We start from the raw sequence: 21,903 nt of genomic DNA, 5'->3' as shown, positions 1-21,903 counted from the left end.
ATATTATTGACCTGGTCTTGGGAGGGTAAAAAGTACGGAAGTCATATTTGGCTTCGTATGCATTAAGGGGTTGTAAATCTACAGAATTTGTTAAATTTTTTTGTTGGAAAATTTTATTTTTTTACATTGTTATTTTGCTTGGAAGCTATGTTTTACTTCAGAAATGGAGCCCCTTCGCTTTTAGAGACATTTTTCCCATGTTAACCCCATTTCCAGCGGCGTAACCACAAAAATTTTAGGGGGAAGGGGCTCACCTATAATATTTTTCAATTATTTTATTACTTTTTAGTTTTTGTAAGATCTGTGAGTTGGTGAAAATGTTGGAGCACGACTTACCTCGACAGTAGAAAGAATGTGAACAAGAAAAAATATATATAACGGACAAAAACAAATTGTTTTTTCTCATCTAAAATGAGCAAAATTTTAATTAATTCTTAACCTTTTATAATGCAATATATTTATTTTACTTTATTTTGTTTTTAAATGATAAATACTTATCTTTTGATATTTTTAATTGTATTTTTTACATAATCTGAATAAATAAAATTAGTAACATTTCTTACCCCTAATGCATACGAAGCCAAATTTGGCTTATAAACAAATTTTTTAAACAAATTAATTTAAACAAATTTTTTTAATGAAAACCGTTTTGAAACAACCCAATGAACCCATGTAAAGCATTTTTTAATTTTTTCGTCCGTTAATATTAATTCATGCAGTAGAGGGTTAACACTGGTGGCAATAAAAAACACATCTAAAGTTAAATCTCCGGACTAAACACATAAACAATAAATACCAAGACTGGAAACTCGGCGGTCAACTGACGTTTGCCTACAAGCTGCGAGGTGTGGTGAATGTCGTGAACCTATCGTTGTGTTCGTGTCCGATGTGTGGTGAATGTCGTGAATCTATAAATATGTGCGTGTTAACGTCATTTACCAACGTGGTGGCTTTCACATTACTTCACAGACAACACTGTAATTAAAAGGGTTTTGGGGGGGAAAGACGTACGAAAGTTTGCAGTCTTGGTATTTTTTGTTTATGGCTAAACAACTAAACCCAAGGGGCTAAGATGTTGTTGTATTTAACATGTAAATTGCTTAGCCCAGACTGCGTTTTTTTTGTCCAGTTAAGACCGGTTGTAACAAAAAACCCTTCAAGCAAACAAGTCCGACCTCGATCCGAATCCGCTCCGCCTCAGGCGGAGCTGAGTCCGACTTCGGCTCAGAAACGGGTCCGAAGGCGTCTCAAATTAGTATAGAAATTATAATCACCGCGAAGTCGATTGCATATGTATTAGTGTGGTGAAAATCTCCACTCCGAGAAAACGGAGCCGAAGTCGTACCCGAGTCGGAGCAACGAAAACCTACCAGAAAAGGAATCGAAAAAAGGAATGACGTTTGGCACCTGAAGCCATTTGCAACAACAAAAAGAACACAATTTATTATTTTTTTTCACTAAAATGTTTTCATTTTATTTTCACAAACAAAAACACATATTTTGATAATTGGCTGTTGATATATGCTGTACTGAGGGTCGATTCCCGTTCTGTGATATTTTGAAATGAAAAAAAATGCACAGCTTCACACTAAATTCGATTCTTGATTTGTGAAAAAATGAAAACAAATGTCTTAATCTTTTCATATGATAAATTATTTATCACAACCGAATATTCTTGTGAAGGAGTTTTTATTTAATGAATATTTTGAAACTAAAACATATAAAAAAGGTACAGAGATGCAATTTTACTACAAGTTCGTCTGTACGAAAATGACCAATGTTTTAACATTGTTTTAAAAACTCTTTCACCATGATTTGGATGCATTTAATTTTTTTGAGAGAAAACAATTGAGTTTTTTATTTATTATACATAATAATGATACATCCAAATACCAATTGCATTTATTCTTAATAAGGAGGATGGAGTTATTAGACGCTTCGCGGCCATTAATGAAAATGATCAAATGAAGGAAATATATCTTAGGTTAAACTTTTTCTATGGACGTTTCGCTTTATTGCATTAAGAATGTAAAATATTGCAATATATACTAACATTGTATGTTGCAATGTTTAAAGTTAAAGTTTAATTATATTTTCATTTTAATCATAAAATATTATATTCTGTCGTTTTCCCTGAGCCTGATGACAGCAATCTTGAATATCCGAACAATAGAACTCATAATATAAGCTTTTTAACCCAACAGTGTCGAGGCTTTTTGCGAGAGTTTTCAAATGTTTCAAACTAACAAAAAATTGAACAAAAAACAAAGTGTTTTCTTAAAAAGGCTATGTTTTAGTATCTATTGGTCGTACATTCTAGATAAGAGTCTTCAGGTTCAGGGAAAATGACAGAGCTGCAGCATTTTCCATTTTAAATGTACTTTAAGGTTCAATTAATGAGAAAATCTATAAAAAGTGCTTAATGCAAAAATGCATTTTATCCTTTTGTTAGGTACGTCACAGTTTCATAGCGTGAGGCCAGAATTTAGCTTACAAAAATCTGAAAATTCTGTTTATAGCCTTGTAACGCCTTTGAAGGATGGCCACTTGCGAGATGTTTTGTTTTAAGTTAAAAGCAGAAAGGAATATTTTTTCATTTAAATTTTTATTAATCCAATAATTCCATTAATTTTAAACACATTTATCCATGCACAACAATCCTTCCCTGATTGCGTCCGAATTCCATGATTTTACTGGATTCTTTTCGTCCCGATATTCTTCTTTTACTCCTAGGAAAACATGCGCAGATACGCACAACATATGTATTGGTCTTGAAAACAAAGTGAGTTTGTTAATAATGTCTTTTCTATGCACGAATGTTGTTTATTTTTGAAAATTTATTGACGTTATATTGGAAAAATAAAAACTGACAGAAAAAAACAAAAATAAAAAAGTCAAAACTGTGAACAAAATTGACAGGATTTATTATTTAGTACTTTTTAGAACAGGCAGTGATAACTATTTATCATAAAGAGTTTGAGAATCGCTTTTAAGTTGATTGTGAAGTGATAAAATGATAAATTGCTGTGAAAACAACAATGATATTATTTTTATCACTTCACAGCTTCACAGAACGAGAATTGACCCTATGGCCAGCGGCTGGAGTGGTGTTTGATCTTCCTTCCATATAATTCAACAAATTATTGCATAATTATGTAGCTGTTGAATGTTGGTTGTGGTTTAATGCCGGAGAAGATTACCTACGAAAAACATAAAATGATTAATTATTAACAAGAAAATTGCTATGCTACATTTCATCAATGCATACCTTTATTTTTGGTTGAAATATTGCAATTTGTTAACATTATTATAAAAATAAAAATTAATATATGACGAGCCACGACACGCGAGACAATGCAACAAATAACAAAATGGCGCTATGTCATTTTGTTGCCTTTGTCTTTCCTTCTTTATTTCTCCTTTTTGCACTTTTCACCACTATTTTTCCTTCGACTTTGTGTTCATACACAAAAAGTTGCAAGTGTGTGAGTGCAACCCCGTTTTTCTCGGTCGGAGGTCGGAGTGTCTTTTCTGAACTCGGTTTTCTTGCTTGAAGGGAACATACCTAATGTCAGTTCGGAAGATATTACCTTTTTATGTGTACTGTGTGTAAAACGAACATTTCCGGTCTATGCCATGGACTTTGTATATAAAATCTATATATACAAAGGCCATGGGAACTCATGGTATAAAAAGACAAGGTATGATTATTAGAGCCGCCATCTTACAAAATGGGGTAATAAGGCTTTGACGTTTGGCATTTGGCAAAGTCAAAAGCAACAACAAACAACAAGACAAATTTGTTTACAACAACAATTTCAATGGGCTGGGCTGTCAAAACCTTAAGTAGCCATAAGTTTTGACAATTCTCGATACTGATCCTTCAAGCAAACAGGTCCGATCTCGGTCCGAATCCGCTCCGCCTGAGGCGGAGCTGAGTCTGACTCCGGATCAGAAACTGGTCCGAAGGCGGCTCAAATTAGTATGGAAATTATAATCACCGCGAAGTCGATTGCATATGTATTGGTGTGGTGAAAATCTCCATTCCGAGAAAACGGAGCCGAAGGCGGACCTGAGTCGGAGCAGCGAAAACCTACCAGAAAGAGGAATAAAAAAGGGATGACGTTTCGCATTTGCGACCAAAAAAAGAACAAGATTTATTTTTTTTTTCACTGAAACTGTTTAATTTTTTATTTAATTTTGGCAAACGAAATTTTCACAATATATACAATATAAAATACAATACATTTTTTTCATTTTATTTTATTTGTTGTTGCTGCTGTTGTTGGTGTTTCTTTAGATGCCCAATTGCATGTTTCACCTTCTGCCTTTTTCTTCATCATAAGAGATTACATCTACAATACAAACAGAAACACATCACTTTAATCCAAACACTTTGAGCGATATATACAACATACCTTTTTTTGTTTCCATATTGTTAATAGTTTGATATAATTGTTTATAATTATACTTATATTTTATTAACAACGACACGAGACACGACGCGACTAAACACTTCAACAAAAAATAACAAAATGACGCTTTTGCTCTTGTTGGCTATGTCTGTCTACTTTTTTTTCCTTTTCTCAGTTTTCACCACGATTCTCTTTTTTCTAATGATCATACCTTCCCTTCAAGCAAGAAAACTGAGTTCAACAAAGAAACTCCGACCTCAGACCGCGAAAATCGGGGTTGCGTTCACACACTTGCAACATTTTGTGTATGAACACAAAAGTCGAACGAGAATCGTGGTGAAAAATGACAAAAGGAAAAGAGGTTTTCGCTGCTCCGACTCAGGTCCGCCTTCGCCTCCGTTTTCTCGGAATGGAGATTTTCACCACACCAATACATATGCAATCGACTTCGCGGTGATTATAATTTCCATACTAGTTTGAGCCGCCTTCGGACCAGTTTCTGATCCGAAGTCGGACTCAGCTCCGCCTCAGGCGGAGCGGATTCGGACCGAGGTCGGACCTGTTTGCTTGAAGGGTTCTCTTTTTATACCATGATGGGAACTGGCAATCTAAATTCAATTCGCTCCAGGTTTACATAAACCTTAATCATGTTTCAACTCCGATTCAACTCGGATTCAATTCGCCTTATTAACAAGGTAAATGTGTCAGTACAGTACCAAATAGCCATCATAAAACGCATAAAAAACGATGCTGGAAAAATATTATTTTGCATGAAACATAAATTATAAACTTGAGAATTAAAGCAACCAAAAGTATCCGCACAAAAATATTAAATTGTTCGGTACGTTTTTATTCAGTATTCCAAAGTGATTATAATATTTGTGCTCAGTGTTGTTGGTTGGAACCTTCAATTTAACTCGAATTAAATTATATGATTCAGATGTGTTTTCATGTGCAATTATTGAGGTAAAAATTACTAAAAAGTATTCTTAATGTTCAAAATATATCATGATAACGTTCGTACTCTGCCATCGCTGCGGCGGGTAATGTCCATTGGATCTATGTGTATATGCAGCCCTATTCTAAGAAACTCGCGGTGAATGTTTTCGGGAAAAAAGACTGTCAATCGAAATTTTTTTCAGAGTACAGCTCCTCTTGTTAATAATGATAGCAAAAGCGAAGAAGGATCAAGAGTTTCGTCAGTTTTTCAATTAGGAGCCCTTTACGCGAAAAAATTTCCCCAAGAGTATTCATTCAGATTTGTGCTGATTCTGCGTTCTGTACTTGTGCTAGGTACTTGATTACTTATCCCGTATGCTCCACAAACTCCCACTGATCTTTATAATACATAATTACTTTATACTTAAGAAAGAGTTGATTGGGACTCCATCCCCATCACAATGATGAAGTTAACATAAATCATTTAGTAATTCATATACTCCAAGAAAAAAACTTGTGGGTGTACCAAAAATAAATAAAAACAAATCAGTACTAAAATGGGATTTGTGTTGTTTTCAAAGCAAAAGATTGTTGAATGGCATTTGATTAGTCATCAGAAATAACTATTCGATAGTGAACATTAAATAGGTACAATAAAACCACACAGAATAATTCTAAAGTTTTTTTTTTTCACTTCAGATTCTTTGATGTAGTCAGCTTAGAGCAAGCTGTATACTACTATCAGAGGGCTATCAGAGGGTTCATCATTAGTGCATGTGTTAGTAGTTAGTAGGACAAAAACAATTAAATACTATCCACATACACAATATACAATTAATATTAGCGAAAAATAATATACTAACAAATTTACAATTTAAAAATCTAATTAAAACATTAACTGACAATCACGTCGAGAACTTCTCGCATCGAAAAATTTTGAAACAAAAATTCCAAACGTTTCTCTATTTGGAAAAATAACCTGTGTCTGTATCTCGATGTGAGAAGCAGCCCTGTAAGTTTTTTTTTCCATTGGAATATATTGGAAACTGTCAAAAAAGGGAAAATATTTTTACCTTTGGCCATAAAAGGTCATATGGATATAGTTTTACATTAAATATCCCAAGGCTCGGTAGTCCGAAGGAAGAGCATTCGGTCGGCTAGTGGAGGGTACCGAGTTCAAGTCACGTTTAGGACATCAAAATTTTTCATTTTTTTTCTTTAATATTCTTTTTTTTATTTTGAAAATTTAAGTGACACAAAAATAAATTAACGTGAACACATTTTCACATTCTCACATTTAATGCAAGATTATCAATTTTTTTTCAAATCTCTTACTTTCTCGCATCCTTTTTGCTTGTGAGAAATTTTGGCAGTTCAATCGAGAAATTTTCTCGATTATTTTCTTACAGACACAGTTTTATTCACATTTTTCCATTCTGTCAAGCATTTTAATTCAGAAATGTTTCAAGGCGAGAAAAATTTTGTTTATAGAAACAAACGAATGTGAGAAAATGATTTTTGTGTCGATTCACATTATTTTTGTTCCGATTTGCGTGTTTCATGCGAGAAATTTCTCGATGCGAGAGTTACAGAACGTAGGCACTGGTTCGAAATAAAGTTTTTAATTTCATCTTGCTCATATTATAGTCAATATCGTTTAAATTATAAAGTTTGCTCATTCGGTTAAGAGGCTCGTTTATACCATAGTTTGTTCTATGAAAGTCAATATGTAAGAGTTCAAATCTTCGTAGGTGGTGAGATCCTCCCGGATAGTTAAAGCCAAGGCAACCTAATAAGTCAGGAGTTTCAATTCGGCCATTAATCTCCCCCCGTTTATTCGGGAGGGGCAATTTTCTATTGCAAATCCTATAGTGGACTGCATACTTGGGAAGCGTACTCGAGGTGGGGTCGAACGTAGGAGTTGTATAAAGAAAGTGTGACAAATGGATCGTAAAACTCCGTTTTCTAGAGAAAGTAATTGTTTGGCATTTGACTGGGTTGAGAAAGAGACCGTTTTTCCCACCCGTTTAGGCGGGAGGGGCAATTTTCTAAAATATGACGAAAAATTAAAAAAAAAATTATTCAAAAACAACGGCATTTATAAATGATACCTTTTTCAAAAGCCACAATTGCACACTTAATTCTAATTTTTAAATCAAGTTATTTCAATCAATGGTTTTCGAAATAATCGATTTGAATACAATTTTTATCATGACTGACATTAAATATGAAATTAATAGATGAAACAAGCTGTATTCATTAATTTATAATCAAATACTGAAAACCAAAATGCCCTTAAAACATTAAGTTTTTTTTGCTCCTATAACATATGCTAAAATGGATTTACACACTTTTCTGGTTTCACCAACAAGCTTCTATGCCTTCTACTTTTTGAGAAAATTAAAAATAAGAAAATTACCTTTTTATCAGATTTTCATTTTCTTGGCTATTTTCGGCAATATTAAACTTTTTAACTTTAAAGTATCATGCCTGGCCCGCTTTGAGGGCTCTCAACAAGATTTAAACTCCCTTTTGTATCCTCTGTCCCGCTCAGACAACTTCGTTTCTTCGCTTACGGCCGATTTCTTCACAGAGTCCTAGCGCTAGTGCCGGTCCCAGTCTTAAAGTTGGTACTCAAATCGGTATCAACTCATTTCTTCACTTAAGTACTAAGCCCTAAGACTGTCAATTTAGGACCGAGTACTAGTAAGGACTCGGTACTAGCTAGCTCCTCAAAATCTGCTAGTACCTGGTTATTATACCAATCGTTAGTACTCAAATCGGTACCAAGTGATTTCTTCACACAAGTTCTAAGCCCTTGTACTGTCAAATTGGTACCGATTAGGCAACCCTCGTAGTTAATAGATCACGACATTAATAAAGACGCGGTATAAGTATGAAGTTCAAGGCGTTTCAAAGTGAGATGGGTAACCCCCCTGCTTAGGCACACTATAGGATTTTGGGTGGGGTCAAGGTTGGGTATGTACAAAGTTTATTTTGAATTCGAAAAAACTTTTAAATTCTGAAGAAAATTTGCCTACATCCAAACTCGCACCCTCCTCAAATCCTATAATAGTGACCCAAGGGGGGGGGGGGGTTTTACAAATTTGTTAATATGAAAATTTAACGATTTTATGGTCTTTTTTTCAACGAATTTTGTTTTTGGAATGAAATAATTTTTTCAAACTAATGCCATTTCTTTAAAAATTAATATTTCAAAAAAATCCTACGTACTTCACTAGAGAATAGTATTTTTAAGCTCCACACAAAATTTCAGCCCAATCGGTTAAGGAGTTAGTTGGTCGCCCGATGGGAGCACAGGATTTTACTATCATCCTGAACTACACCGCCATTTAAAAAATTTCACATCATTAAAAAATTTAACATTAGCCTATTCTGTTACCTATTAATATACTTAACTAAACTAAACAAACACCAAAAGAAAATAATATTTCTTCTTTGTTTTATACGCTAATGAAAATGACGCTCGATTTCGTGGTTTACAAGGTGTTATTACCCCTTAAACAATAAGGAAAGTAAAAGTAGAAACAAAATTTCCCCCACTTTTCAATCAAATGACAAAATATAGTAAGTCGTGAATAAACTACTAATCACATCATGAATGTATACTTTTGTACGTTGTTAATATGAGGGTGAACAAAAACAAAATTATTAAATAAATATTTTAATCCGTTTTGACACTTGTTTTAATAAAAACTCCAAAAATTAAAGCAAAGTAGCCCCGTTTTACGGTATGTATATTTTTAATTAAAATAATGCTAAGCTACCGATAATTTGTATACCATAGAAAGTGCTAGTGGGTTTTAGAAGAAAACAATTTGTACTTTATTTGTTATCGATTCCGAGAGGTCATCAAGTCTTAAGGCATCCATTAATAGGCCCCAATAACAAAAAAAAATAACTTCAAGTTTCTGTTAGCGCTATGGCATTAACAGAACAATTGGTGGAAGCTAAACTACTAGTTTAAAGTCTGCTAAAAGCACCATTACTACCGAAAAAGCATGGCCGAAGATGCAAGTGAGGAACTTTCTATGCATGATATTCAGCGTAGGCATCATAAGGAGAATATCAATAGACCTTTTAACACAAAAACATCTATTTTGGTATCATTAGTGCATAGAAAGTTCCTCACTTGCATCTTCGGCCAGTCGTTTACGAAATTAATTCATTTTCCTACATGCTTTTTCGGTAGTAATGGTGCTTTTAGCTGACTTTAGGCTAGTAGTTTAGCTTCCAGCATATGTTCTGTTAATGGCATAGCGCTAAACTTGTAGTTAATTTTTTGGTTATTGGAGCCTATTAATGGATGATACTTTGCCAATTAGCTAATTTATCAATCAGTTCGCTAAATCCTGATTCTTTTTAGATTGCGTGTTTCGAGGTAATGTTACTATTTTGGATGTTGCTGTATTGCTCACCATTTCAACGGGATATTCTACGATATCTCAGATGAACTAGTAAGTTTTTTCCTCTTAGTAAAGTTTTTTTTATTGAACTTCATGAACTTTTCGGAACAATGCTTTTTGTGGGCCATTTTGACAACTTTTGACAATGCCAATTTAGGCTTATAGAAGAAATAACACTTAAAAAAACGTTTACATACTAAAAAAATGAAAAAAAGTTACATTTGGAAGCTTGAAAGAGAAAAAAACAAACCCACTACTATTTCGGGCATAAACTAGTGTTTCAATATATGCCTTATAATCCAGTCAAATAAGGGTTTCACCTCGGAATGAATGCTAATAGAAATTTTTTTTGCTCAATATCTTCGTTTTGGCATCATATAACATACCTCAAAAGTCTAGAAAAATCTCATGGCCGCAAGTCGCGATTTTCAAGGTCAAAGCGCAAAATAGAGATTTTCAAAATTAGCAATAATAGACAATGGTATTATATATTTAGAATATGATACATGACTTCGAGGTATTTTTAATGCTGATGCCAAAAAATCTAAAATCAAGACAATCTGACGTCTCTGAAAAAAGTTATACCTGTTTTTCATCTGTCAACCCATATTATTATTACAGTTGCAAACTCACTACCGAAAAACCCTTAAAAGTTATGGGAGAGGAACCAAATTTTGCATGAAGGTTTTCATATCCGTTATCATTAAGAATCAAAACAATGAAATGAAAAAAACATTGGTATTTTTGAGAAAAGGGGAATTTTCGGGATATGCACTAAAAAACATCCTGGTACAATCTTAGAATTAGTGCTAATAAGCTATTTTTTTGTTTCTATATTTATTTAGATATTCTATAATTTATGTCAAAAATCTAATGCCCGCAAGTCCTAGTTTTCCGGGTTTGAAGTTGAGGTGCAGATTTTAAAAAATTGAAAAACAACACTTAAGATATTTTGACAGATCAACATGAATAAGGTGCATTACTTTTCAGGGATGGTCAGTAGGGTGGAGTGATTTTATTTTTGTTTTTTATTTTCGAATTGGCATAGTAATTACAAGTTGCGCTATTTATAAAAGAACAAAACTGTATACTTAAAATTTTTAAATATTTTCATTTTGAGGTGTAGGGTGGAGTGATTTTATTTTTGTTTTTTATTTTCGAATTGGCATAGTAATAACAAGTTGCGCTATTTATAAAAGAACAAAACTGTATACTTAAAATTTTTAAATATTTTCATTTTGAGGTGCCCCTGAATGCTTAAAAAGGCTACTTTTTGACCTTTAAATTAAATGGGGAAAAATAAAGTTCAACATAGATTTTTTTTTTTTTAGATTTTTTAGATTTTTGACATAAGTCATAGAATATCCAAACAAAGATAGAAACAAAAAAATTAGCCTATTACCACTAATTCCAAGATTGTACCAGGATGTTTTTTAGTGCATATCCCAAAAATTCCATTTTCCCAAAAAATACCAATTTTTCATAGATATGAATGTTTTTTTCATTGCATTGTTTTGATCCTTAATGCTAACGGATATGAAAAGCTTCATGCAAAATTTGGTTCCTCTCCCATAACACGTCGGATTGTCTTGATTTTAGATTTTTTGGCATCAGCATTAAAAAATACATCGAAGTCATGCAACATATGTGAACATAATACCATTCTCTATTATTGCTAATTTTGAAAATCTCTATTTTGCGCTCTAGACTTTTGAGGTATGTTATAGAATGCCAAAACGAAGATATTGAGCAAAAAAAATTCTATTAGCATTCATTCCGAGATTTACCCCTTTTTTCACCTTATTTGACTGTATTATTATACAAGACAGTGATAAGCATATTTTAAAAGTTGAAAACCTTGGACATGATAACTGAGGTCCCCCCCAATGCAAAATATAATTTTAAACTTTTTTGCAAAGCAGCACTTTAAAAATATTTAACTTTTTATGAAAATTGTGTAAGCACTGCTATTTTCGTGTTCACAACTGTACGTGGGTTCAGATCGAATTTCTTTTTTGCCTACGCCCACACCGTCAAATTTAAGCCTGCCGTTTTAGCCCTTAGTGAAACTCAGGTAGGCTCAAATTCTGATCCCTCCGAGTTTAACCTTTCTGTTTTTTCCGCATCATGGTCTTGCCATTTTTGTTAGGAATGATATTGCCTACCAGCTTCGGGAAGGGTATAGCCCGACTCAGAACAACACGACTTTGTACACCCCAACTCACGACAGCTCGATTCAACCCATAGCCCGACTCAAGATAACCCGACTCATCGCAACTCGACTCAGTTCGAGTTCTTACCTGAGTCGAGTTGCGATGAGTCGGGCTATCTTGAGTCGGGCTATGGGTTGAATCGGGCTGTCGTGAGTCGGGCTGTCGTGAGTCGGGCTGTACAAAGTCGTGTTGTCCTGAGTCGGGCTCTGCTTCTACTATCATCCATTACTGTTTTTTTTATATAGGAGTCCTAATTTGGATTAGAATTCTACCTATGCCAGTTTCGATTCCTTATCTGACTCCATTTCCAAAATAATTTTCAAACACCCGCTTTCAGAAATCGCCACTGCAGGTGATTTTAATATTCATAACTCTTCATGGCTTCAATATTCTGGGGGTCAATTCCCGATCTGTGAAAATATGAAGTGATAAATTTTATCACGTTTTCATAGTAAATTCGATTCTTGATTTTTGTGAAACAAATATAACAAAAATGTCTAAATCTTTTCACATGATAAATTATTTATCACAACCCAATATTCTTGTGAAAAATAATAAACAAATAAAAAACACAATAAAAAAAATAAACAATCTCAACTACACCCGGATTCGAACCTAGGCCGGTAAAGTAAAAGTCAACCGCCTCAGGCACTAGGCTAATTCGAATTTGTTTATTATGAAAACCTTTTTTCATATGAGCTATTTTTCTCAAATATGAAAGTTTTTTCATTTAGTACTTTGTAGTACACATCTTATCACATTGAGTCTGAGAATCGCATAAGGGTTGCCTGTGAAGTGATAAAAATGAAAAAAACGCTGTGAAAATTGAATGATATTATTTTTATCACTTCACAGTTTCACAGATCGGAAATGGACCCCCTGCACAGTGTGTCGTCCCCTTATGATAAATCATTTTTTTTTTGTTAGAAATTAATATTTTTGCTATTTAAATATAATTTAGAAGTGTCAACTCATATGAAAATATATTTATCTTAGAAAATAACCCAGGTTATGTATTCAAAATAAGCTCCGAAACATGAGTACCTCGGAAATCGATGATATTTTGAGGAATTTATGCGAAGCTTTGAGAGTGTAAATTTCACGTTTGGTGAATGTTTGAAACATTTTGTTGCTATTATTTTGTTCATTTGAGTGTTGTTGTAAAACGTATAACAAAAAAAATTTAATTTTTAAACTTAATTTAAAAAACAAAACATTGAAAATCATATCGATAATTTTTTTATATTATTTTGCCTTAAGTCTATACACGGTGGTCTTGAAAGCGCGGAAGGTTTTATAAAAATGGATCCCTAAAGTAATGATGCAGATTTGTTCGAAATGATCTCAGGATTCCAAATTTGTAAGTTTCAAATCGTCCCTGATCCCTTTTTTAAGTTACAGGCATTATATATATATATACATTTGACTTAGAATGGAAAAAAAAAAATTAAACAAAAAACTAAAGCACATTATAACGTGTTATACCTTTTTGGAAAGCTAAAATATACTCCTTGAATTTGATGTTTATTTGAAGTTTCTGGAGCAAATAGTTTTTGAAAAATTTAATTTTAAAATTATTATTTTAGAAAAAAAATATTTTTTTCTTTTAGTGTATTTTATTCATTTGTTTTTAATAAAGGGTAAATTTTTTTTACACAAATCAATGCTCTCATTGATTTTAAGTCAAAAACAAAAAACCGCATGCTTAAAAGTGTCTTAGTTTTTGAGATTTAAGGAAAAATGTATCTTTTCTAAAATTTTTTTTTAGCTTTTTTTAATTTTTTTTTCAAATAAAAAAAAAGTTAGCCTCAAATCAAATGGAAAAAAGGTCACTGTAACACGCTGCTTATCAGGACGTCTTCTCGTTTTTAAATAAACGTGAAAAGTCAACATGGATTCATGAAAAAAGGCTCTCTCGATGAAATTCAAGAAAAGGTTTTGTGGTCCCTGAGGACCTTAGCTGTCCTGAATCTATGTAATGTGGGATATTCTTCTGTTATGTGTAACATTATAACTCTTTCATTTCAAAAATAGGTCTGAAATATTCAGAACGTAATAAAAATAACTTTAAAAAAAATATAAAAATTAAAAAAAAATACAAAACTCTAAAAATTGCACCAAAAAAACATTAAAAAAAACCAAAAATGAACAAAATACCTCAAAAAAGGAGCCAAAATAACACTACGTTCTTGGGGTTGATTCTGAGTCACACTAAATGTGATAAGAACTTACAAATCTGTTGATTAAATAACCATTACACGCATTTTTCTTAGGAACAAATAAAACGAATATAAAAGTGCGTATCTTTTTTTCCATTTTTGAAAAGCTAGAATAGTTTTTTGCATCTTTTCTTAAGGATTTGACTAAGAACTAAATAGAACATTCAATTTTGAAAAAAAACTTGTACCTTGTAATTCAAATTTAAAAAAAAATTAACTTAAATGCAAAAAAATATTTTTTTTCTAAAATAATAATTTAAAAATTAATTTTTTCAAAAACTATTTGCTCCAGCAACTTCAAATAAACATCAAATTCAAGGAGTATATTTTAGCTTTCCAAAAAGGTATAATACGTTATAATGTGCTTTAGTTTTTTATTTAATTTTGTTTTCCCATTCTAAGTCAAATGTATATACAGTGGTGGAAAAAATAATAGAAACAAGGTGCTCTGTAACATGTTTTTGAATTTTGTTATGGGTATTTACATGGAAAGCTAAAATTGAATTATGTGCAATTACTTAACGTAACATAATATAAAAATATAGCTTTAAATCTTCTTTTTCCAAACTATTAAAACCATGGAAAAACTCAAAGCTAAAATTATCAGCGCATTTGAGCTGGAAAAAATAATAGAAACAAAGTTGAGTTTTTATTCTTTTTGGTGAAAAAAGAATGCTTTTCTATAAAAATTGCTATCAATTCTTTTAATGCTTTGTTGTTGCACCTTACCTCTTTAAAATTTATCACAACTTCTTCCCATAGAAACCACCAATTTCGCACAATGATAGAGTATAATGAATTTTTTATGTTTGTCTACAGTTCTTGCTTGTTCTTAGACCTAGTGTCATTTATCCTTCGCTTAAGAACTCTCCGTAGGTGTTCCATAGGGTAAAGGTCAGGTGACTCAGGATGGCCACTCCATAACAATAAGTTTTTTGTTACGAAACCATTTTGTTCCCAGTTTTGAGGAGTGCTTGAGGTCATTGTACTGCAGAAACTCCCATAAAATTGGCATGTCCTCATCGGAGAATGGCAATATTACATCGTCCGGAATTCGGACGTGATGAATATCAAACATTTTTTCTTTTATTCAAAAGATTGGCCAAACTCCAGATGAAGAAAACCATCCGCAGAACATTAGAAAATCTCTACCGTGTTTAACTGTCTTATTAAAGTACTTAAGATTGAATTCTGTGTTCTTTGGACTTCATAAAATCTTCCGTCGGATCAAAACAAGTTCACCTTCGTTTTATTGGACCATAAGATCATCCAGTCAAAACGATCAAGGTGTTTTTTTTTTTTGTAAAAACTGAGTGGTTATTAATGTTTTTTTTTTTTTGTTTGCTTAGGAATGGTACCTTTTGTCGATTTCTTTGAAAGATGGTTTCATTCAATCGAATTGTCTGACATTTTACAAGTGCATTTAACACTTTTTTTATATTAATTAATGAAGAAAATGGATATTTTTAGGAAATAAGAATTAAAGTTTTGTAAAAACGTAAAGATTTTTTTTGCATTAACCTATAGTTTCCGCTTTTGGGCACAAATATAAGGCTGTAAAGACTGTTCTCTTGGAGCAGTCCCTTACCTGCTCTATTTCATCCATTGTTATGCCTTCATTTTTTATTTTTTTACAACTTCGCGGACGACAACAAAAGAATGTAATCCGCGACCTATTTTTGCAATTTACATTGAAAATTTGGCTATTGGTTATTTTAACCACAATACAAATCTTAAAAAAGTTAGTATTGGCCTGTTTTGAATTAAAAAAAATAGAAATATTTCTCAAAATCAAAGTATAAATCACTTGTTTCTATTATTTTTTCCAGCGGAAATTCCAATTTTTAAACATTTTGTTTTGGTAAAAGTAAACCAAAAGCTGTTAGGGTATAACTATTACACCATTTTGTTGCACTATTAAAGAGCTTATAAATATAAAAATTCCTTCGTTCAAAACCTAACATTAGAGGAGTTATTTAAGTTTTCATTTAGTGTAAATTATTGTTTCTATTATTTTTTCCATCACTGTATATATATAATGCCTGTAACTCAAAAAAGGGATCAGGTACGATTTAGAAACTTACAAATTTGGAATCCTGAGATCATTTCGAACAAATCTGCATCATTACTTTAGGGATCCATTTTTATAAAACCTGCCGCATTTTCAAGACCACCGTGTATACTTAATCTTTCAATTTCAATTCAATTCAATTTTGTTTTTATTGAACTTGTTATTTACAATTGACTTAAAATTAACTTATGTCTAAGATTCATTGATAGATACAAAATTTTGTTGGCACAGAGGGGGCCTAACCTTATACAATGACTAAGTTATAAAATATAAATAAATATTATACAGTAGTCCCTCGATAATGTGAACTAATTAAAACAAGGCGTTTTCGGATTAGAGGGATTCACATTACTGGAACTGTCATTTAAATGATTAAAACATTCTTTATAACCAATGAATATCATAGAAAATATTTATTTTAAGCTCAGTTTAAGCATTTATTGAATTCATAAAAAATCAATAAAATACAAGTAATAAGGAGTACACTCCATTTCAAAAACTGGAAAAAAAATCATAAGAATCTTTAAAATCAATTCTTCATAAAAACGTAAAAAAAACTTCATAAAAAGATGTAAAATGCAAGCAAAAAAATGTCCAGCCTACAGCTGCATTCAATATATCTTAAGATATGTCTCGACATATAACAGTTATGCATTTTTCAGACTTAGGTATACAGAAATTGCGTGCACGAACGAGAAAAACATGCAAGCTCTTGCAAAGGAAATTCACCTTACAGAGTCTAAAAATGTTCGAAATTCACATTATAGAGATGACAGTGAACATTTTTGGCGATTCACATTTTAGAGAAATTCGCATTATCGGTAATTCACATTATCGAGGGACTACTGTACATGGATAAACTTAATTTAAAGTCTGCTAACTAGGTTGTCCTCGGGCTTTGTATATAAAATCTATAGTACTATCATGAAGTGCAATTTTTTAGTTTGTTCGTTACCTGAGTGGTCGCGAGGGCGCTTAGATCGAATTAATAATGGGAGTAAGGAGATGAGATATACATTTCTGTTTGAAATTTGTCATATTTTTTAGTTCGTTCGCTAGCTTACTTTTTTGGTGGCGCTGTTTTTTTTTCATGATAGTACTATAGATTTTATATACAAAGTCCTCGGGGTGTTCAGACCCGGATGTCCAGTTGTGGGGTTGTTCGAGTTGGGTTGGTTTGGTTGGCGTTAGCCACGGTAGGAAGCCGACTGGGTGTCGGCGTAAAAGTTAACTCCTTCGTTGTCCATTGAAATTATGTTCTCAGCCAGTATATCCAAAGCGCAAAGGTACCTAGGTTCCGGATGTCGTTGTTGGGCTGTCATTCTTCTCATCAGTTGATTGGGATGGTTGGCGATATTTCCTACCAGTACCTTCGCCGATTGCAGTAGATACTTTTTTAGTGGTATGATTTTTGCTTCCTCGTAGAGTCGCTTGTTGCTATAGTATTTCTGCCGCTGTCGGTCAAAGATGAGTCCAGTGCAAATCCTCAGTATTTTTCTCTCGAACATTTGTAGTTCTTTTATGGCTGTCTTGGAGATGGTGTACCATACTGGAAAGCTGTAGGCAATGACTGGTCGCAGAAGCTGCTTGTAGATCAAGAGTTTCGTCGGTTGACTCAATCCTGTTCTTCTTTTCATCAGAGGGTGAAGGCGATGGAAAGCAAAATGGGCTTTTTTGAGGACCAAACGGGAGTGATTGTTGAATCTGAGGAGCTCGTTAAAGTTGATTCCTAAGTACTTAGCGTTGCGTTTCGCTGGCAATCTAGTTCCATCTGGAAGTGTCAATGTGATGCTTCTACAGCTTCCAGCCGATCGACTGCCTCTTCCTCCTGATCGTCTAAGGCACAGTAGTTCCGACTTGGATGAGTTTATTCAGATACCCCATTTACTGTAGAACTCATACAGTTTCCGAATGTGAGCTTCGACTTTCCTGGCAGCTATTGTTGGCGAGATGGACTTGCAGTAAGTGAGGAATCGTCCGCGTAAAGCAGGTTCTCGCACTCACTTGCAGGTGGTTGGTCTGACGTAAGATGTTGTAAAGGAAGGGGCCAAGTTTGGATCCTTGAGCAACTCCAGCTCTAATGACTTTCATTGGTGATTTCCGATCCTCCACTTGCACATAAAAGTTTCTGGAAGAGAGAAAAGAAAAAATAATTTTAATAAGTGCCAATGGAAAGCCTAGTAAATGAAGTTTATGGATAAGAGCATCTATCCATACGCTGTCAAAGGCTTTCTCGACATCCAAAAAGCATGCAACGGTAACTTGATTATTGTTTAAAGCTGAGGTGATGTCTTGGTGGAACTTCATGAGCGGATGCAGTGTCGAGTGCTTCTCCCGAAAACCGAACTGCATGTCTGGGATGATGTTATTATCGCTGCAGAACTTCTTTATCTTCCTGAGTGTCAGCTCTTCCAAGAGCTTACTAAGATTGTTGAGAAGAGAGATTGGCCTGCAATTGGAGATGATGTTCCTTGCACCTTTCTTAGGAATCGCCACAATTCTTGCAGTTTTCCATTTCTGTGGGAAGTAGCAGTTGTTTATGCAGTTGTTGAGGATGATAGCTAAGAAGATTATCAGTTTGCGGGAGCCTCTTTATGATGAAGTTGGAGATACCATCCGGTCCAGCTGATTTTTTCGGTTTGGATAGGTTAATTATTTCGGCAATCTCTTCTGGGGTACTCAGGTTTGGGCTGTCAGTTGGTTCACTTGCAGGATTGGAGTCGCTGAATGTTGCTATATCGTTGTTAGGCAATAAGGTCCTTTGGATGGATGCTTCGACTTCCTCTAAGAAGACCGGGACTACGGAAGGGTTCGGTGTGAAGTTACTTTCGAAGTGGACTGCAAATGCTTCTGCTTTTTCCTGCGATGTCGTTGCTTCTCCATTGTTGGTATTTATGACTTCCGCGATTGGTGACTTCTGACCGACGCACAGTGCGGCGAGTAGTGGAAAAAAATCAAAAAAAAGAATTTGCCAGAAATGTGAAGCAAGTATGCCAAATTCAAGGTAATAAGTCTGAATGAATAAATCGACAGTTAATTTATGTTAAAGTTCAATTTTCTGTTGTCAGAGATCCTCAGAAGATCAATAAAAAAAAAAACAATTAGAGTAAGATTTGTAGTTACCGGTTAAAAGACCATTTACTGATGAAAAAAGGAACATATGATATTTTTTTTTGCTAGGTTCACAATCAGGAGAGAAAATATAATTATTCTAACTGCATATTTTTTTTCTACATGTAAATTTAAATTTTTTTTGAGAGTCCAAATCAAAGCTTCTTTGTTCGTGGTAAGTACTAACTTTGATAAGCCATATATTTTGAGAGGGTTCAGATGGGAAGAAAGTGGTTTTATTTAAAGAAAGAAAACAATTATATCTTTAAAAAAAAGTAAGTTTTGTCTGCAGAAACTTGCGCTTTCTCTTGCAACAAATGTTTGTTTACAAGTATTTTGTACATAATGTGTTCAGCTAGGGAGCTTTTTGATGTTTTTTTTTCCAACCCAACAGTCCGATTGCGTGGTGTTTTGCAGTTAATGAAGTCAAAACTAAAAATTCAATCAAATTTAGAGCCTGAAAATCAAAAAATTTTACTAAAACACTTGTTTTTTTTATTTTTTTTTCCCGATGTACATACAAGTTCCTGGATTGAATCATGTATACAAAAGTAGACGTGGCAGGGGCGAATAGGGTCGAGACTATTTTGTATTTTTGAACTCGCCTAGATAATCAAATTTCTTCAATTTTATTCAAATTGTGCAAGCCGTTTTCTAGATATAAATATGGACACACAGAAATGGGCATGGCAGGAAGCGTGGAAATTTCGCTAAAGTTTGTAAAACGTGTTGTTATTACATTTAAAAACAATTTTTTTTCCAAACTCAACTTATTCTTAAAAATTTGATTTTTTTCCAACATCTCCATACAATCAACGCACTGTGCGACGATTCGGTTGATGTTCTTGAAGGCATCAGGTCCGAGCTTTATTTTTTTTTTTTTAATTGAATTTATTAGTTTCAATGAAACTCTTAAAAAATAATTTACAATAAAATTATAACAAATTATTATATAATATTAATTTTAGACGTGTTTTTATGACATTTAAATTACTCAAATTTTTTATTTCATTAGGAAGAAGATTAAAAAGTTGCAGGCCTTTGTAAAAAATGTTGTTTTGAGTATGACTTCTTCTATAGAGCGGTAGTCGAAAATCACCAATGTTCCGAAGGGCGTACCTGTCATTAGTAACATATTGTACATTATTCTGTAAATAGACTGGATAAAGATTTAATTTTATTTTAAAAATCATAATTAAAACGTTAAATTTTAGTCGCTGAGTAACATTTAGCCACTTTAGGGATTGTAACATATCTACTATTGCAGTTAATCTATCACACTTTAAAACAACTCATCGCTCGGTTTTGAAGCACTTGTAATTTATTCTGGTTTTGAATGGAAGACATATATATGATGGAAGAGCAATAATTGAAATGAGGAAATATAGTAGTGTTATATATGGTTACGGCACAGTTTTTTGATATATATTTTCTTATCCTTGAAAGGAATCCAATTTTTTGTGAGATTTTTGAACACAATTTCGAAGTATGAAAGTCAAATTTTAATTTATTGTCAATATACACACCTAAATATTTCATTTCATTTACACACTCAATGATTTCATTGTTTATTTGAATGTTCACTCCTGAATTACCATTTATGCACATGCATTTTGTCTTTCGAATATTCACCATTAGTTTGTTTATACACAGCCAATTATAAATTGCATTAAGTTCTTGTTGAAGAATAATTTCACATTCGTCACTATTTTTACCACTTGTGTATATTAAGGTATCATCAGCAAATAAACATATTTTACAACTTGTCAAGGAGTTTCCAATATCGTTTATGTACAGCAAAAAGAGCAAAACACCCAGAACTGATCCTTGTGGGACACCAATGGGGATCAGCTTGGAGCTGGAATAAGTGCCATTTACTATTACTCTTTGCATCCTGCCTGACAAGTAGCTCTTGAACCAGTTTAGCTCGTTATCCCGTATTCCATATTTATAAAGCTTTTTAATTAATATTTCTCGGTCTATTGTTTCGAACGCTCGTTTGAAATCTAAGAAAACAGCCAAAGTTGTATTACCCTTTTCCATTTCCTTTTTCCACTCATTTATAACGAAACTAATAGACGTTTCACACGAATGGGCTCGTCGAAAACCGGACTGTTCAACGCATATAATTGTCCTTTCTTCAATAAAAGATGTAAGTTGTTTACAGACTATGACTTCCATTATTTTTTCATATGTAGGTAACATATTTATTGGCCTCCAATCTTCAGGACTATTAGCGTTTTTAACTTTTTCTACCGGCACAATGTCAGCAACTTTCCAACTTTCAGGAAACGACCCTTCATTTAACGATGAGTTTATTATTTTTAGGAGTGGAGGAAAAATGATTTCTTTGCATTCGAGGATCATTTTACAGTTTAAACCATAGCTATCATTTTTTGCGTTTACTGATTTCACCGTCGCTTCAAGTATTTGCTCATCAATTTGCTCAAACTTAAATGCATCATCATACAAGGCAAAATTGTCAGTGTACTGAACACTTGGAATATT

General features: G+C 33.2%; 1 protein-coding gene across 3 annotated transcripts in view; it reads left to right on the top strand.

The window, feature by feature from the left end:
• The first annotated feature begins 5,108 nt into the window (after positions 1-5,108).
• LOC129906892 (LIM domain-binding protein 2) overlaps positions 5,109-21,903 on the top strand; it is a 208,397-nt gene continuing 191,602 nt past the window's right edge. The window contains exons 1-2 of one of the 3 annotated variants that reach the window (XM_055982879.1): positions 5,109-5,381; positions 9,742-9,832. The gene's annotated coding sequence lies outside the window, so the exon portion shown is untranslated. The remainder of the gene's footprint in view (positions 5,382-9,741; positions 9,833-21,903) is intronic. The other 2 variants (XM_055982878.1, XM_055982877.1) reach the window with 2 other exon arrangements.

This window comes from Episyrphus balteatus, chromosome 1, assembly GCF_945859705.1.
Source record: "Episyrphus balteatus chromosome 1, idEpiBalt1.1, whole genome shotgun sequence".
Taxonomy (NCBI): Eukaryota; Metazoa; Arthropoda; class Insecta; order Diptera; family Syrphidae; genus Episyrphus; species Episyrphus balteatus.
Note: the sequence above shows the minus strand (reverse complement) of the source record. Positions and strands in the feature narration are given on the sequence as shown.